Source organism: Trachypithecus francoisi, unplaced genomic scaffold (genome assembly GCF_009764315.1).
Source record: "Trachypithecus francoisi isolate TF-2019V2 unplaced genomic scaffold, Tfra_2.0 Lachesis_group5, whole genome shotgun sequence".
Lineage (NCBI taxonomy): Eukaryota > Metazoa > Chordata > Mammalia > Primates > Cercopithecidae > Trachypithecus > Trachypithecus francoisi.
In genome coordinates this window covers 42,436,762-42,450,150 of record NW_022681470.1, presented here as the reverse complement: position 1 = coordinate 42,450,150, position 13,389 = coordinate 42,436,762, and the positions used below count along the sequence as shown (strand labels likewise).

At 40.4% G+C, this 13,389-nt stretch overlaps 1 long non-coding RNA gene across 1 annotated transcript in view; it reads left to right on the top strand.

The window, feature by feature from the left end:
* Positions 1–8,366, top strand: part of LOC117075632 — a 68,955-nt gene extending 60,589 nt beyond the window's left edge. Inside the window, exons 3-4 of the long non-coding RNA XR_004434071.1 lie at positions 2,937–3,097; positions 8,069–8,366. This is a non-coding gene — a long non-coding RNA (uncharacterized LOC117075632). The remainder of the gene's footprint in view (positions 1–2,936; positions 3,098–8,068) is intronic.
* Positions 8,367–13,389: the final 5,023 nt, after the last annotated feature.

Here is a 13,389-nt window from a genome sequence, read left to right as displayed (position 1 = left end):
GACTGAAATAAATCTCATAAATAATCCTATTTGTGTTCATGCATGTTTATAGAAAACAATTGTGCAAAAATATGAACCTGGAAATTTAATCGAGAGAGGTAGTGGCAACTCTTATGAGAAATTGGAGCTCTGGGTCACCAGGTAGGTTGAGCAGCAGGTGAAAAAAAAATTATACAGAGAGTTTTTACTTATAGAATTTTACTTAACAGCTCTGAAAGAGCCTGTGAGTTTAGGTACGAATTATGGCAGGGGCAAGGCAGGCAGACAGGCAGAAGGAAGGAAGGAAGGAAGGAAGGAAGGAAGGAAGGGCAGGCAGGTGGGTGAAAAGAAAGAAAATGAAGAAAGAGATAAAGAGAAAACTTAGGCCAAGCTGCTCAGAGCGGGAGGGCAGTTATAGAACAACCAAAGTACAATCAGGAAGTCAATGGAGGCCCCAGGTACCATTCTGAGGTGATTTTGAGAACAGTGTTAAAATGAAGCCAAAGAGATGTACCTAAGGCCTGGTCAAAAAAGAACCTCAGTTCCCCCATAGACCCAGATAATTCAAAAAGAGTTTAACTTTTTTCACATACTTCAATTCTTACCATAATGTTCTATAGGTATAGAATGTTGGGGCCCTTCCATTACTCCATGCATTGGGGAAGAACCAGAATTGTGAGAAGAGCTTTGGTGCCGCCACAACCATTCCTTGGCCCACCTCCAAGAAAAGGCAGGCTGGCCCCTGTTCAGGTGTTGTCTGTGCTTGCATTCCCAACATTCATGTGAGGAATTATCAATGGGTTCCGGACACAGTCAGCCACAGAGCAGAGTGAATTCCAGGAGGTATGTGTCAGGCAGGATCCCATCAAACTCATTGCTTTCAATACTTCAAAAGCTTGTTTTAGAAACACCATTATGCAGAATTGTCTGAAGGACAGAAAATCCAGACATTCCGCTGCATACTCTAAAATCTGTCTTTGGGTTGTTCCAGGCCAGCAGAGATTTTCATAACTAGACCGTCTCGTTTAGTTCTTCCCATCTTTTGATGACTTTTAAAAATGTGTATATTCATACCTTACTTTGTTCTGTAAAGAATTGAAGATAGGAATTTTTATTGAATTGAGCTGTGAATTTATGCCATCAGTCTTTATCTGAGGAACATCATAGAAAGCACTTCTGTGAAATGCCTGTCAAGATACTATTGAAAATGTGGCTTATTACATTTCAAAGTATGCTCCTTATGAAGACCCGCTGGAAAAACTTCCCTCTTGCCTTCATACAAAGAAGCATTGAGCTTTTCTTCTAGCACTGGCTTGTTGTATCTTATGGAGACTGATTCACGTATTGGACCATGTTTTTCTCTATGCACAATGCCAACTTGGTGTCCTTGCCCATCCACCATACAGAACCTCTCAGCATGCATTTTGTGGATTCACTTCCAGATTTACCCTTCTTTCTCTACCTCTATTTTTTCTGTATTCAAAAGTCTCCACTTTGTACACTTTAAAATTTTTTAATGTATATAGAACACTAAGTAAATATACTATGAGTTCAGAGTAGTGCCTCTCCTGCCAGAGGATGCAGAGAGGCAATATACCCCATTGGGGCTGGACATATATTCTACCCATTTAGATCCCGAGAGAAACTTGAGCCTCTCTTCTCATAGAGAAAGAGTAGAGTAAAATCACAGACTACCACTACCTGTCAGACCACCTTCATCCACAGGAGGGTAACTTTTAGGGAAATCATTTTGGAGTGTCATGTAATACCAACCAATTTTCCTATAGACTTATAAGATTAAATACTCAGTACTTTTCAAAAATGAAAATAAGAAACAAAAGTTCATTATTAAACTGTAATGTTTACTTTATCCCTTGCATAGGATGAAAACAATCTACTCCCCTGAAGGAAAGTGCTGACTTCCTCTTTTGGCTCTGTAAGTCCTGTGGCAGTTGGTCCCTGCAGCAGAGAGAACTGAATGAGAAGACCCTTAGAGTAGCCAACTGACTATTATAGAATTCCTGGGAGAGCCATACCTCATTATCCACGTAGAATGGGCCCAGCTTATTCTAATTTCATTTGGCTCCATGCAGAAACACTCTTCAATGTCTAAAACTTTGGATGGCTGTGAACTTCAGCTTTGCGCCTTAACTCTCCACTGGCCCTTTTCTTGACCCACTATTTTGCTCACTATATTTTTGCAATATATACTTGGCTTGGGCCACCAAAAAAACTCACCCCTACCTGGCCCACAGCTACTCCCCTGAACTCAGCTGAACAGCTCACCCTGGCTTTAAAACTGGAAGTCCCACATCCCTGGAAACTTCTCAGTCCTAGGCAAAGGAGGGATGATTGGTCACCCTACTCCCAGTCCACACTGATCATGCAGTAAATCACTGGCAGAATCAGAACCTTATTTATTTTATTCCTTTATATATTATTATATAGCACATATAACAACATATAAAGGACTATAACAATTATACATGTTATATAACATATATTACTAATTATATATGTTGATATGCATGTAATAAAAATACAGAATAGATAACTATATTATAAAGGAATAAAAATATGTATACAGATATATACATAAACAAAATTTACATATGCATATATATTTTATAGTATATAACTTCTTAAAAGACAACACTGTGAGCAAATTTCACAGAACTAAGTTATTTAACTGTGTAAGAACAACATGGCAATATCCATGGCAAAATTTTAATCTCATTCTTTTCCCCCGTGATCCTTCATGCTTTGGAAATGCCTCTGCTGCCTTTTACCACTGTGTGTTCAAGTAATAGGAATAAATGTCTAAAATTAGTCCAAAGAAAATGAGGTTAAGGAAGCATATCTGTTATCTAAAAATAAACTATGAATTCTAACCCCCCCACAAATGATTTTAGGATTATCCAATTTTATCAAATATCTCTCTCTCCTCCTTTCTTTAGTGTAAATAACAAGGGCTGCCAATAAATCTACCTCAGAGGACAAAGGGAAAACCAAAACTCTGCCCAGGGAGACTTTACTTTACTAACCAGGTGATCAGATTTCTAAAACATCATTCCCGTAATCCCTGATCAACAGAAAGGAAGCTCTGGAAGCATGAATGGTCAGTACACACATCGTCAACAGGACTCACACACCACAAACTAGTCATTGATCCTTTTGACCCAATTTCAGAAAATATGTTTACATAGAGACACATATTTTTGCCATTTGCTTTTTGAACAACCAACAGGAAAATCTATCCACATATGTCCATTATGATCCTCTCTAATGAAGACTATCTATGTTGTTTAAACAAAAAGAAATTAATGCATGAGAATGTCAAAGTTCTGAGCTTTAAGTTTCTGTACTCAATATATTGAATAAAAGATATATGTAGTATACATTGGAATAGAAGGAGATTAACTCAGTGCGTCATCACACACCTAGTTCTGGAGGTGGTATAATCATTCTGTCATGTATGATGGATGCCCGGATAGATCTCAGGATTTTGAAAGTCTCAAGTTAAGCTTCTGGTTTATTCCTCTAAATCTCAAGGGCTTTAAATAAAAACAATCTTTTATATCTTCACTACAAGATTCAAGTGTGAAACGCTTCGGTAGGCCTCTGATTTAAATATGTTTGGCAACTGATTATGTGTCCACATTATCTGAATGTAGGAGATGGATGCTGACACTACTTTAAAATAACAATAGGAAAGCTGGTTTCCAGTGGGAAAGCCCCTGTGATGGGAATGTCAATTTATTGCAGGCATTTGTGATAAAGAGAAAAGTCAGTCATTTTTCTTAAATGAAAACTAGAGTTAAACACAGTAAATCTGTTGGCAATGGAAATTAATAGTATACCAATTTAAAAGGAACTACACATTTTTTGGAAAGGAAGAAACCTTAGTTTTTAGAGCAGTTTTAGGTTGACAGCAAAACTGAGCAAAAGATACAGAGATTCCCAGAAGGTACAGAGATAACCCCTTCGCCACATATGCACAGCCTCCCCATTGTCAATATCCCCCACCTGAGTGGTACAGTTATGACAATTATGAACCTACACTGATACATCATTATCACTGAAAGACTATAGTTTATATTAGTGTTCACCTCAGAGGTGCACATTCTGTGAATTTTTCCTAATTTATAAAGACACGTATACAACATTACAGTAGCATACAGAGTAGTTTCACTGTCTTAACATGTGAAACCCCGTGGAATGGCTACAACCCCACAGGAAGGAAGTCAGGTCCAACTTTACTCACACGGGCAAAACTCCAGCAGAAGTCAGAAGGCAAAGGGGCCTTTGGATGCAGCTCAGCTTCCCCAGGCACTCAGCAAGGTGGAGAAGGGTGGGTGCAGAGAGCAGACAGGGTGATCTAACCTTCCTCTTTATTCTTGTCTGAATGTTCTACACTTTCTCCAGGGAACATACAAAAAATACATCTACTAAATACATCTACTAAAAAAATACAAAAAAAGTAGCCAGGCGTGGTGGCAGGCGCCTGTAGTCCCAGCTACTCGGGAGGCTGAGGCAGGAGAATGGCGTGAACCCAGGAGGCGGAGCTTGCAGTGAGCCGAGATCGCGCCACTGCACTCCAGCCTGGGTGACAGAGTGAGACTCTGTCTCAAAAAAAAAAAAAAGGAAAGAAAAAAGAAAAAGAAAAACAAAATCTTATGTGCTCCACCTATTCATCTCTTCTCCCTCCCCCTGGCAACCACTGATCATTTACTGTCTCCATAGTTTTGCCATTTCTGGAATGTCATATAGTTGAAAACCTACAGTGTGTAGACTTTGCAGATAGACTTCTTTCATTTGGTGATATGCGCTGACATTTTCTCCAGGTCTTTTCGTGGCTTGGTAGTCCATTTCTTTGGAACCACACACATGTTTTAAAAATTGACATTCTTCTGTGACTTACAACTGTGGTTTCTGTGGTTAGATGTAGAGACTGAGTTTTACATGTTGGCAGATACATTTTAGAGTAGATAAGCCCTGGGTTTAGAGACAGCAGTCATGGGTTCAAGTTCCAGCTCTGCAATTTACTAGGATGGGAACTAGGAGAAGTCACTTAACCACTGAGGTTAGTAAAGGCTGAACATAAAGAGGCCCAATTGTCCTTGAGGCAACCCAGCTTGAGCTTTCATCCAATAGGGGTACCCCAGAAGGGGTGTGTGACACACTGAGCCAGTCAAACCCTCTGTCGTACAAAGTTGAACCAGCAGATAAATACATATAAGAAATAGGGAGCCATTAAGTTTGAGGGGATTCAGAAGATAGATCACAGAGTTGCTCTTGAATCCTAAAATAAATTCACTTCTATCCATATAGTGAAACAAAATGTAGTAAATAAAGTTCATTATTTGAGATAGGAAAGATTTTAACAATAGGGGTCACTCTCATAAGTAATTACATGTGGGAGGGGTAAGATATAAAGTAAGTTATAAAGATATACACACAGAATTAGGCTACATCTGTAACTCATGATTTAATCTGATCCCACAGGATAATAAATAAAGGTAGCTAAGGAAATACTCCAACATTATTACCCATATTTATCTCTAAGTCTGGATTATGATTATACCATCCTGTGTTTCAGCAGAAAACTGATAAAACTCGTATACTGGGAAATTTGAGGAGAGTGTCTTAAGGGACTGTTTGTGAGGTATGGGTGAAGAATGGTGCAGGTTCCTAGGATCAGCCCCATTAGCAGCCTAGGCCACAAGGGGCTGGAGGAGGGAGTGGGTTCCTGAACCTTTAAAGAGAGGGCTGCTGGACACAGCTGTGCCCTTCAGTCAAGGCACACAGACAGCCAGCTACAACCCCACAGGAAGGAAGTCAGGTCCAACTTTACTCACACGGGCAAAACTCCAGCAGAAGTCAGAAGGCAAAGGGGCCTTTGGATGCAGCTCAGCTTCCCCAGGCACTCAGCAAGGTGGAGAAGGGTGGGTGCAGAGAGCAGACAGGGTGATCTAACCTTCCACTTTATTCTTGTCTGAATGTTCTACACTTTCTTCAGGGAACATGTAGATCAAACATGTATTTCATAGCTTTAAGTTATTTTCTCCTTCGGTATTCCATTTTTGTCATTCATTGCAGAGGGTTGGATAAAAAATAAAATAGAGGCGTGGGTCAAAATAAAAGACTGAAAATAAGCAGAAGGGGATAAGAATGAGAAATTCTGGAAAAAGTAACAGAAGTGATTCTGGGGACCAAAAAAAGTCACATTTGGTGGCTAAAGCAAATGGGCCGCCAAGTCTCACTGTCCCAGCTCCACAGTGTTCTGCACATTAAAGACTAACCATAATAGAAATAATAGTCATTTCTAAGGGGATTTTTTCAAATGGACTTCCCTGAGTCTGCTTTGACATACAAATTAGCCTTAAATGAAAACACCATTTCAGAGTTGCCAAGGCCTTTTTCAGCATTCTAAAGTCATTTTGTCTTTTCATGTCTCTGATCTAAATGTATCTGCTTTCAAACCCAAAATGGTATTTTCTGTGCAAGTGTACCAAATTGAGTAGAACCTGCATCTGACAGATCTCACAGATGTGAGTAGTTTCAGTACAAGCAGATGTCATACCAAGCAAACCATTGTCACTGGATAAGTGCATGAGGTGAACTGAGGATAAATTCTGTGGTCGCCACTTCCTCAGAGCTCAAAGGCTAACACCCAGTTCATCAGAATGACCCACTGGGCTTCATGGACTCCTATGCTGATCCAGTAGAGGGCAGTGATGGTTCCAGGAGCCTGGCTGGCCCTATGCAAGGACTCCCCAATGAAGGCAGGACTCTAAGGCTTTATTCAAGCAAGACAGACAGAGTCACCTGAGTTTATTTCTCTCATCACACTGTGGTCTGTGGCTGTTCCCTTAGTAACCCTGCAGCTGCTGCCAGCAGTCATGGGAAAAGGAATTATGACCTTCATCTCCATCTGCAACCCTGAAAACAAAAGCCACAGCACCTATAGCCTCTGCAATATCAGATATATGGCGCAATTGTCTGGTAATATATTTCAGACCCAAGGCAGCCTCTGAGTGAGGTAGGCAGGGGGCTACTCCTTTAAAGGAGCAGCAAAGGAACCCATAGTTCCCAAAAAGGACATTTAAACCTCATCAAGAAGGGATCTGAAGTAGAAGACCATCAATGCTGATCCTTGAAAGGTCTGGAGCTCTTTAATTAAACAGACCTCCCCCTCACTTGACATTATAGTTAATGCAGGAGAGAGGTGCTTAATTATGAACAAGCGGAAGTGTGTTTCACTTGCAAATATCAAACACGCTGTGGAAATTATTTGCATGGATTATCAGTTGGTAGACACCTCAGAAGATTTCAAGTCTCTAGGAATTTCTAAAATAATTTATTTAAGTTATTTAAGTTACATATTGGGGGAGCACATTATGCAACAGTTTCCCCGGTGCTACTTAACTTTTCTACTAAGGAAAATAACTTTACTTGCATTGCACCATTTATATGCAATCAGGAGTTAGTCTTCCTTTCAATGGCATATAAAAATAGAAAGCATTATAAATGTTAGAGCTAGATGAGACTTTAGATATCACTGTTTTAAATTTGTTAAGCAATGGAACCCTTTTCAAGATAAACCTTATAGGCAACCTCAATATATCCAGAACAGATAAAAATATTCTATTAATATAAGTTTATTTTATAAGTTCACATTTCTGTTAAATATTATAAAGTCAATCACTAAGAACAAGGAAGTGTTTTTAGATGAATGAGATCTGAGTTCATGAATGACTTATAAACATACATCAGTTTTAGAATATGATTTATTTTGGTATTGTCTTTGCAATGACTTTTGTCAAGGATGACAGTGATTGCCACAGATAAATGACTGTAAATGGTAACAGATGTTTTTATAATAGCCTTTCTTGCAACCTTAGGATATTCTTTAAATAAAACAAAGAAGTTTAATTCCAAAATCTGCACTGAAACAAGTTATTAACATTGGCAACATAGTAGTAAGCTGTAGTACCCAAAAAGTTAAAAGACATTTTTAAAAATTGTCGTAGAGACAGATAGCTGTGTCCTTGACAAAAATAAGTTCCTTTTCTCTCTGGGTTCACAGCTCAATCATATTTACCAGCCTTCCTGTGGTCATTTATCTAAGCTCCAGCTAGTGAAGTGTGAGTAGAACAGACATGCACCACTTACAGGCCTGGCACCTGCAAAGCCCCCATGGCAACCCTCCAACCCTTTGCTCAGCAACTGTACTGCGCTGGAAAGAACTGAGGATCTAGAGGAGGACAGGGCTGTAATATGGAAGGAGCTTGGTTTCTGAAGGACTAATGTAGCAGGCCACCTGCAGAGCGGGAACATCTTTAATAGGTTTGGAATAGCAAGAAATAAACTGGTCTTGTGTTAAACAACTAATTTTTGGGTCTTTGGTACAACAGCTAGCATTATTTACCCCTATTAATTATTATTATAGATATCATGGTTAAGATAAATATGAAAACAACATTTGAATCAAATGTTTGCTGAACCCCTAAAGCACCTGTCCAGAAACCACAGTTTGAAAAAACAGAGTTATGGTTGTTTTTGTTTGTTTGAGACAGAGTCTCACTCTGTTGCCCAGGCTAGGATGCAGTGGTGCACTCTCAGCTCACTGCAACCTCCACCTCCTGAGTTCGAGCAATTCTCCTGTCTCAGCCTCCCAAGTAGCTGGGATTACAGGTGTGCACCACCATGCCCGGCTACTTTTTTGTATTTTTAGTAGAGATGGGTTTTCTCCATGTTGGCCAGGCTAGTCTGGAACTCCTGAACTCAGGTGATCTGCCCACCTTGGCCTCCCATAGTGCCGGGATTACAGGTATGAGCCACTGCACCCGGCGGAAAAACCAGTTTTGATCCAAACTTCTATATAGAGGCATGACTTCCTTGCTGCAGGGCAAAGAGAACTCTTACTCAAAGCCACCAAAAAGTTAGTAGGGCTTTCAGCAACTAGTAAGAATAATACGATCAAGATAACTTCTATTTTTTTTTGAGACGAAGTCTCGCTCTGTCACCCAGGCTGGAGTGCAATGGCGTGATCTCAGCTCACTGCAAACTTCATCTCCTGGGTTCAAGCAATTCTCCTACCTCAGCCTCCCGAGTAGCTGGGATTACAGGCAGCCACCACCACACCCAGCTAATTTTGGCATTTTTAGTAGAGACAGGATTTCACTACGTTGGCCAGGCTGGTCGCAAACTCCTGACCTCAGGTGATCTGCCTGCCTCAGCCTCCCAAAGTGATGGGAGTACAGGTGTGAGGCACTGCTCGCAGTCGATAACTTCTATTTTTATGCAGTAGTGTGAGAGAATTAAGGTACTGGTCCCTCCCAGCTAAAGCCATTATTTCCCTGGCATACTCATTCTCCATGAACCTTAGGGGACTTGGATGCTGCACCCGTGGTACCTGAGGGTATGAGATAGAGCATGGCCTCTCTTTTTTTCCAATAAATGCCTACAACAGGAGGCACCTTCTCCGCCATTTTATTCCTAGTGAATTTACCAATTTAAGAGGGGAAGCTGTGGACTAGCAGGAAGACCAGTAAACTCAGTCAGAAGTTCCAAATTCAAGCCCCACACCAACTTCTTACTAGTTACATGAACTCAGGCAAATCTCCGAACTTCATCTGCAAAATTAAGAAGTGAGATCATTGAAAACAGTAAATAAACTCAAACGTATGAAAGTTCTTTAAAAAACAAAAGAGTATATGAAATACAAAATATTGCAGTTACTGGTGACCCTGAAGCACTTAGCAGATCTATAGTCTTTTCACCAAAGAGGCATTATGATAAAATGTTCCAATCATGAGATTTAGTATGAGAGGACATAGGTTGGCCTCTTTTTCTGCTTTGAATTTGTGGAATTCTGTTTGGTTGTAAGCGACAGAAAAATATAATGGTAGTCTAGTTCCCTCATGTGTAAAAGTCCTGGGAGACTTCTTAGGGTGGGTGTAGCATTCCATAGTGGGGTTCCAGTTAGGGCTGCCAGATAAAACACAGAATACTCAGTAAAATCTGAATTCCAGGTAAACGTTGAGTAACATTTCAACACCAGTATGTCCCATGCAGTATTTATTGGTCATCTTGTGTTTCTATTTGCTAAATCTGGCAACTGTAGACCAGCCAGGCTTCTTCTTTTAATTTATTCATTCACTTTCCAAGATGGTAGCATTCATATTCCAGAAGGAAAAAATGAAGAGAAAAACACAGTGTACATAAGCACTAGCTTTTAACCAAAGCTCCCCCAGAGCTACCACACTACAATTCTAGATGCATCTCAGGGTCCAGAACTTAGTCACATGGCCATGCCTAGTTGCAATGGAGCATGGAAAATGGAGTCATTATTTCGGGCAGTGGCATGCTCACCTAAAAGTTCCATGACTGTGGAAGTAGGAAGGACTTAATGCCACAGAACAACTGTTAGATTCTAATACAGGCTGTCTTAGTCCATTCTTGCTATTATGACAAAACGCCACAGACTGGGAGCACTCATGACTTAATCACTTCCCCATGGCCCTACCTGTTAATACTATCACACTGGATATTAGGTTCTAACATATGAATTTTGGAGGAACACATCTATTCAAACCATAGCATATACCTCTAATCAAAAGTTTCATTTTGTAAAAATCAGTGTACTGCTTCTCCAAAACACAGTTCACTTATCAAGGCACTTGACTTTCTGAAGACTAAAAATGGAACAATGTATATAGACTTTTGCTTTATTACTAGGTAAACATTTAACTATGCTTTTACTCCTTCACAGATGGGGTGTACAGGCAATACCAATGAAGTCAGGAAACTGCCACTGTGAGGCCTAGCACAGTAGAGTTAGAGATGGGATGGGCAGCTTAGAGGGCTCCTTTATGGAGTAGATAGGACTTGGCCTTGATGATGGGTAGACTTTGCAAAACTGCAGAGTAGTGGGGAGGACATCTGTGGGAGGAGAATGGCTTAAGTAAAGGAATAGAGTTAGAAATAGTCACCACCTATTCAAGGTGTGAGACGCTAATTTGACTGTAACAAAAGAGCTATTACAGAGATTTCAATATTCCCATTATTCCCACTCAGAGCTCTGCCTCTTAACTTAATCATTACATTTCTTATTTTTTCAAATGACTGGTAAGTTGATTTTTAGTGAGCTAAAAGAACAATTTCTTTTAGTTCTGCAATTTTAGCTGAAATATTTCAGCAAATATTTGTTGATCATCCCTGATGAGCTGAGCACTGGGGCTACATAAACCAGTGAGATGTTTGTCCAGAAAGACATGTGAACAATGAAAAGATGATATGGAAGTGCTATAATGGGAATATGTGTAAGCTGCCACCAGAGGTTTGGGGAGTAAGCATCTAACTCTGCTCCTGGGAACTGGACAAAGCTTTGCAGAGTAAGTGAACTTTCCTTGCACAGTCGTGAAAAAAAAAAAGAAAAAAAAAGAAAAATGGGTCAGGAAAAAATTAAGAGGTGAGCCAGCCCTCCTGGTAGAAACAATCAAAATGCAAAGGCATAAAATTATTGTAGAACAAGGGAAGTTATGGGTGGAATGACAGATCAATGTCAAGGAATGTCAGGAATATAAATGGAAAAGGTTGACTTTGAAGTGCTGTGTGAATACTTCAAGAAATAAACTAAGCTCTGGACATCAAAGCATAAATTTAGAAGACTTGGGCTCAGTTTCGGTCTCTGCTAATTATAAAGCTACGTGATCTTGAGGACATATCATTTAATCTTTTTTTTTCCCCCAAAACAGAGGTTCACTCTATCACCCAGGCTGAAGTGCAGTGGTGCAATCTCGGCTCACTGCAACCTCTGCCTCCGAGGTTCAAGCAATTCTCCTGCCTCAGACTCCTGAGTGGCTGGGATTACAGGTGCCCACCACCATGACAAGCTAATTTTCTGTATTTTTAGTAGACAGGTTTCACCATATTGGCCAGGCTGGTCTTGAAATCCTGGTCTCAAGTGATCCGCCTGCCTCGGCCTCCCAAAGTGCTGGGATTATAGGCATGAGTCACCATTCCCGGACCCTCATTTGATCTTTTCTGAACTTTAGTTTCCCTACTAGTGAAATGGGAGAGATACCAGTGCTAATTTTGGCTATTATTGCTATAATTGTGTGCAACAGAAAACCTTTGGAATTTTTAGGCAGGAGGTGTACATTAGAAAAACATACCTAGAGGCAATGCAGAGCATAAGTTGGAAATGCAAACAACTGTAGGAAAGAATAACTCTCATCCTAATGAGAATTTGAACTAAGAACAGGAGTAGGCACAGAAAAGAGAGCTGTCTGAAATTAGAATCAACAGGTTTGCCAGACAAGTACTTGAGAGCAGTGAGGAAGACAGTCAAGGATTAACTGAGACTTCCGAAATTATGAGCACAGAGATATTATAGATGAGTCAGTTACAGAAGAGCAGGCACCGTGAATGTGACCTTATTTGAAGAAAAAAAAAAAAGGCTTTGCATATGTTGTTAAATGAAGTATTTTGCCAAGCACAGTGGCTCACACCTGTAATCCTAGCACTTTGGGAGGCCAAGGCAAGTAGATTGCTTGAATCCAGGAGTTTGAAACGAGCCTGGGCAACACAGTGAAACCCTGCAGATGTGGTGGTGCACTCCTATAGTCTCAGCTACTCAGGAGGCTGAGGTTGGAGAATCGCTTGAGCCACTGCAGTGAGCTGAGATCCCACCACTGTACTGTATCCTGGACAACAGAGCAAGATCCTGTCTCAAAAAAAAAAAAAATTTAAAGAATTTAAGATGAGATCATTCTGGTGGATCCATGAGGGCCCTAAATCTAACGACAAATGTCCTTTTAAATGAAATGCAGAGGATTTGACACAGAGAGAAATGGGGAAGGAAGAGAAGGCCACAGGAAGACAGAGGCAGAGATTGTGCCTACGCTGCTACAAGCCAAGGAACATCTGGAACCACCAGCTGGATGAGGCTTGGAAGAATCTTCCTCTAGAGCCTTTGAAGAGAGTGCAGCCAACACCTTGACTTAGATATTCTGGCCTCCAGAACTGTGAGAGAATGAGTTTCTCTTGTTTTAGGCCACTCAGTTTGTGTTAATGTATTATGGTAACCACAGAACACAAATATATTGATTCATACATATGAACTTTTCACACATTACAATTGTCAAGGTCCTGTTATTATCCCATCTTATAGATGAAGGCAACGAGACACCAAAAACTTAAGAACTTTTCCCTGAGATCACACAGCTAGCTGTTGACAGAGCTGAGATGTGTGTTTCGGCTGTCCTGTCCCAGAGCCTGTGCACCGCAAGATGTGGGGGTGGAGCCACCTGAGAGGTGTCCACATGGAGGCAGCTAAAAGTATAGAAAGGTAGATCTAACTTTCAGACTTACTGGTATCTCTCATAGTGAAGTGGCTTTATT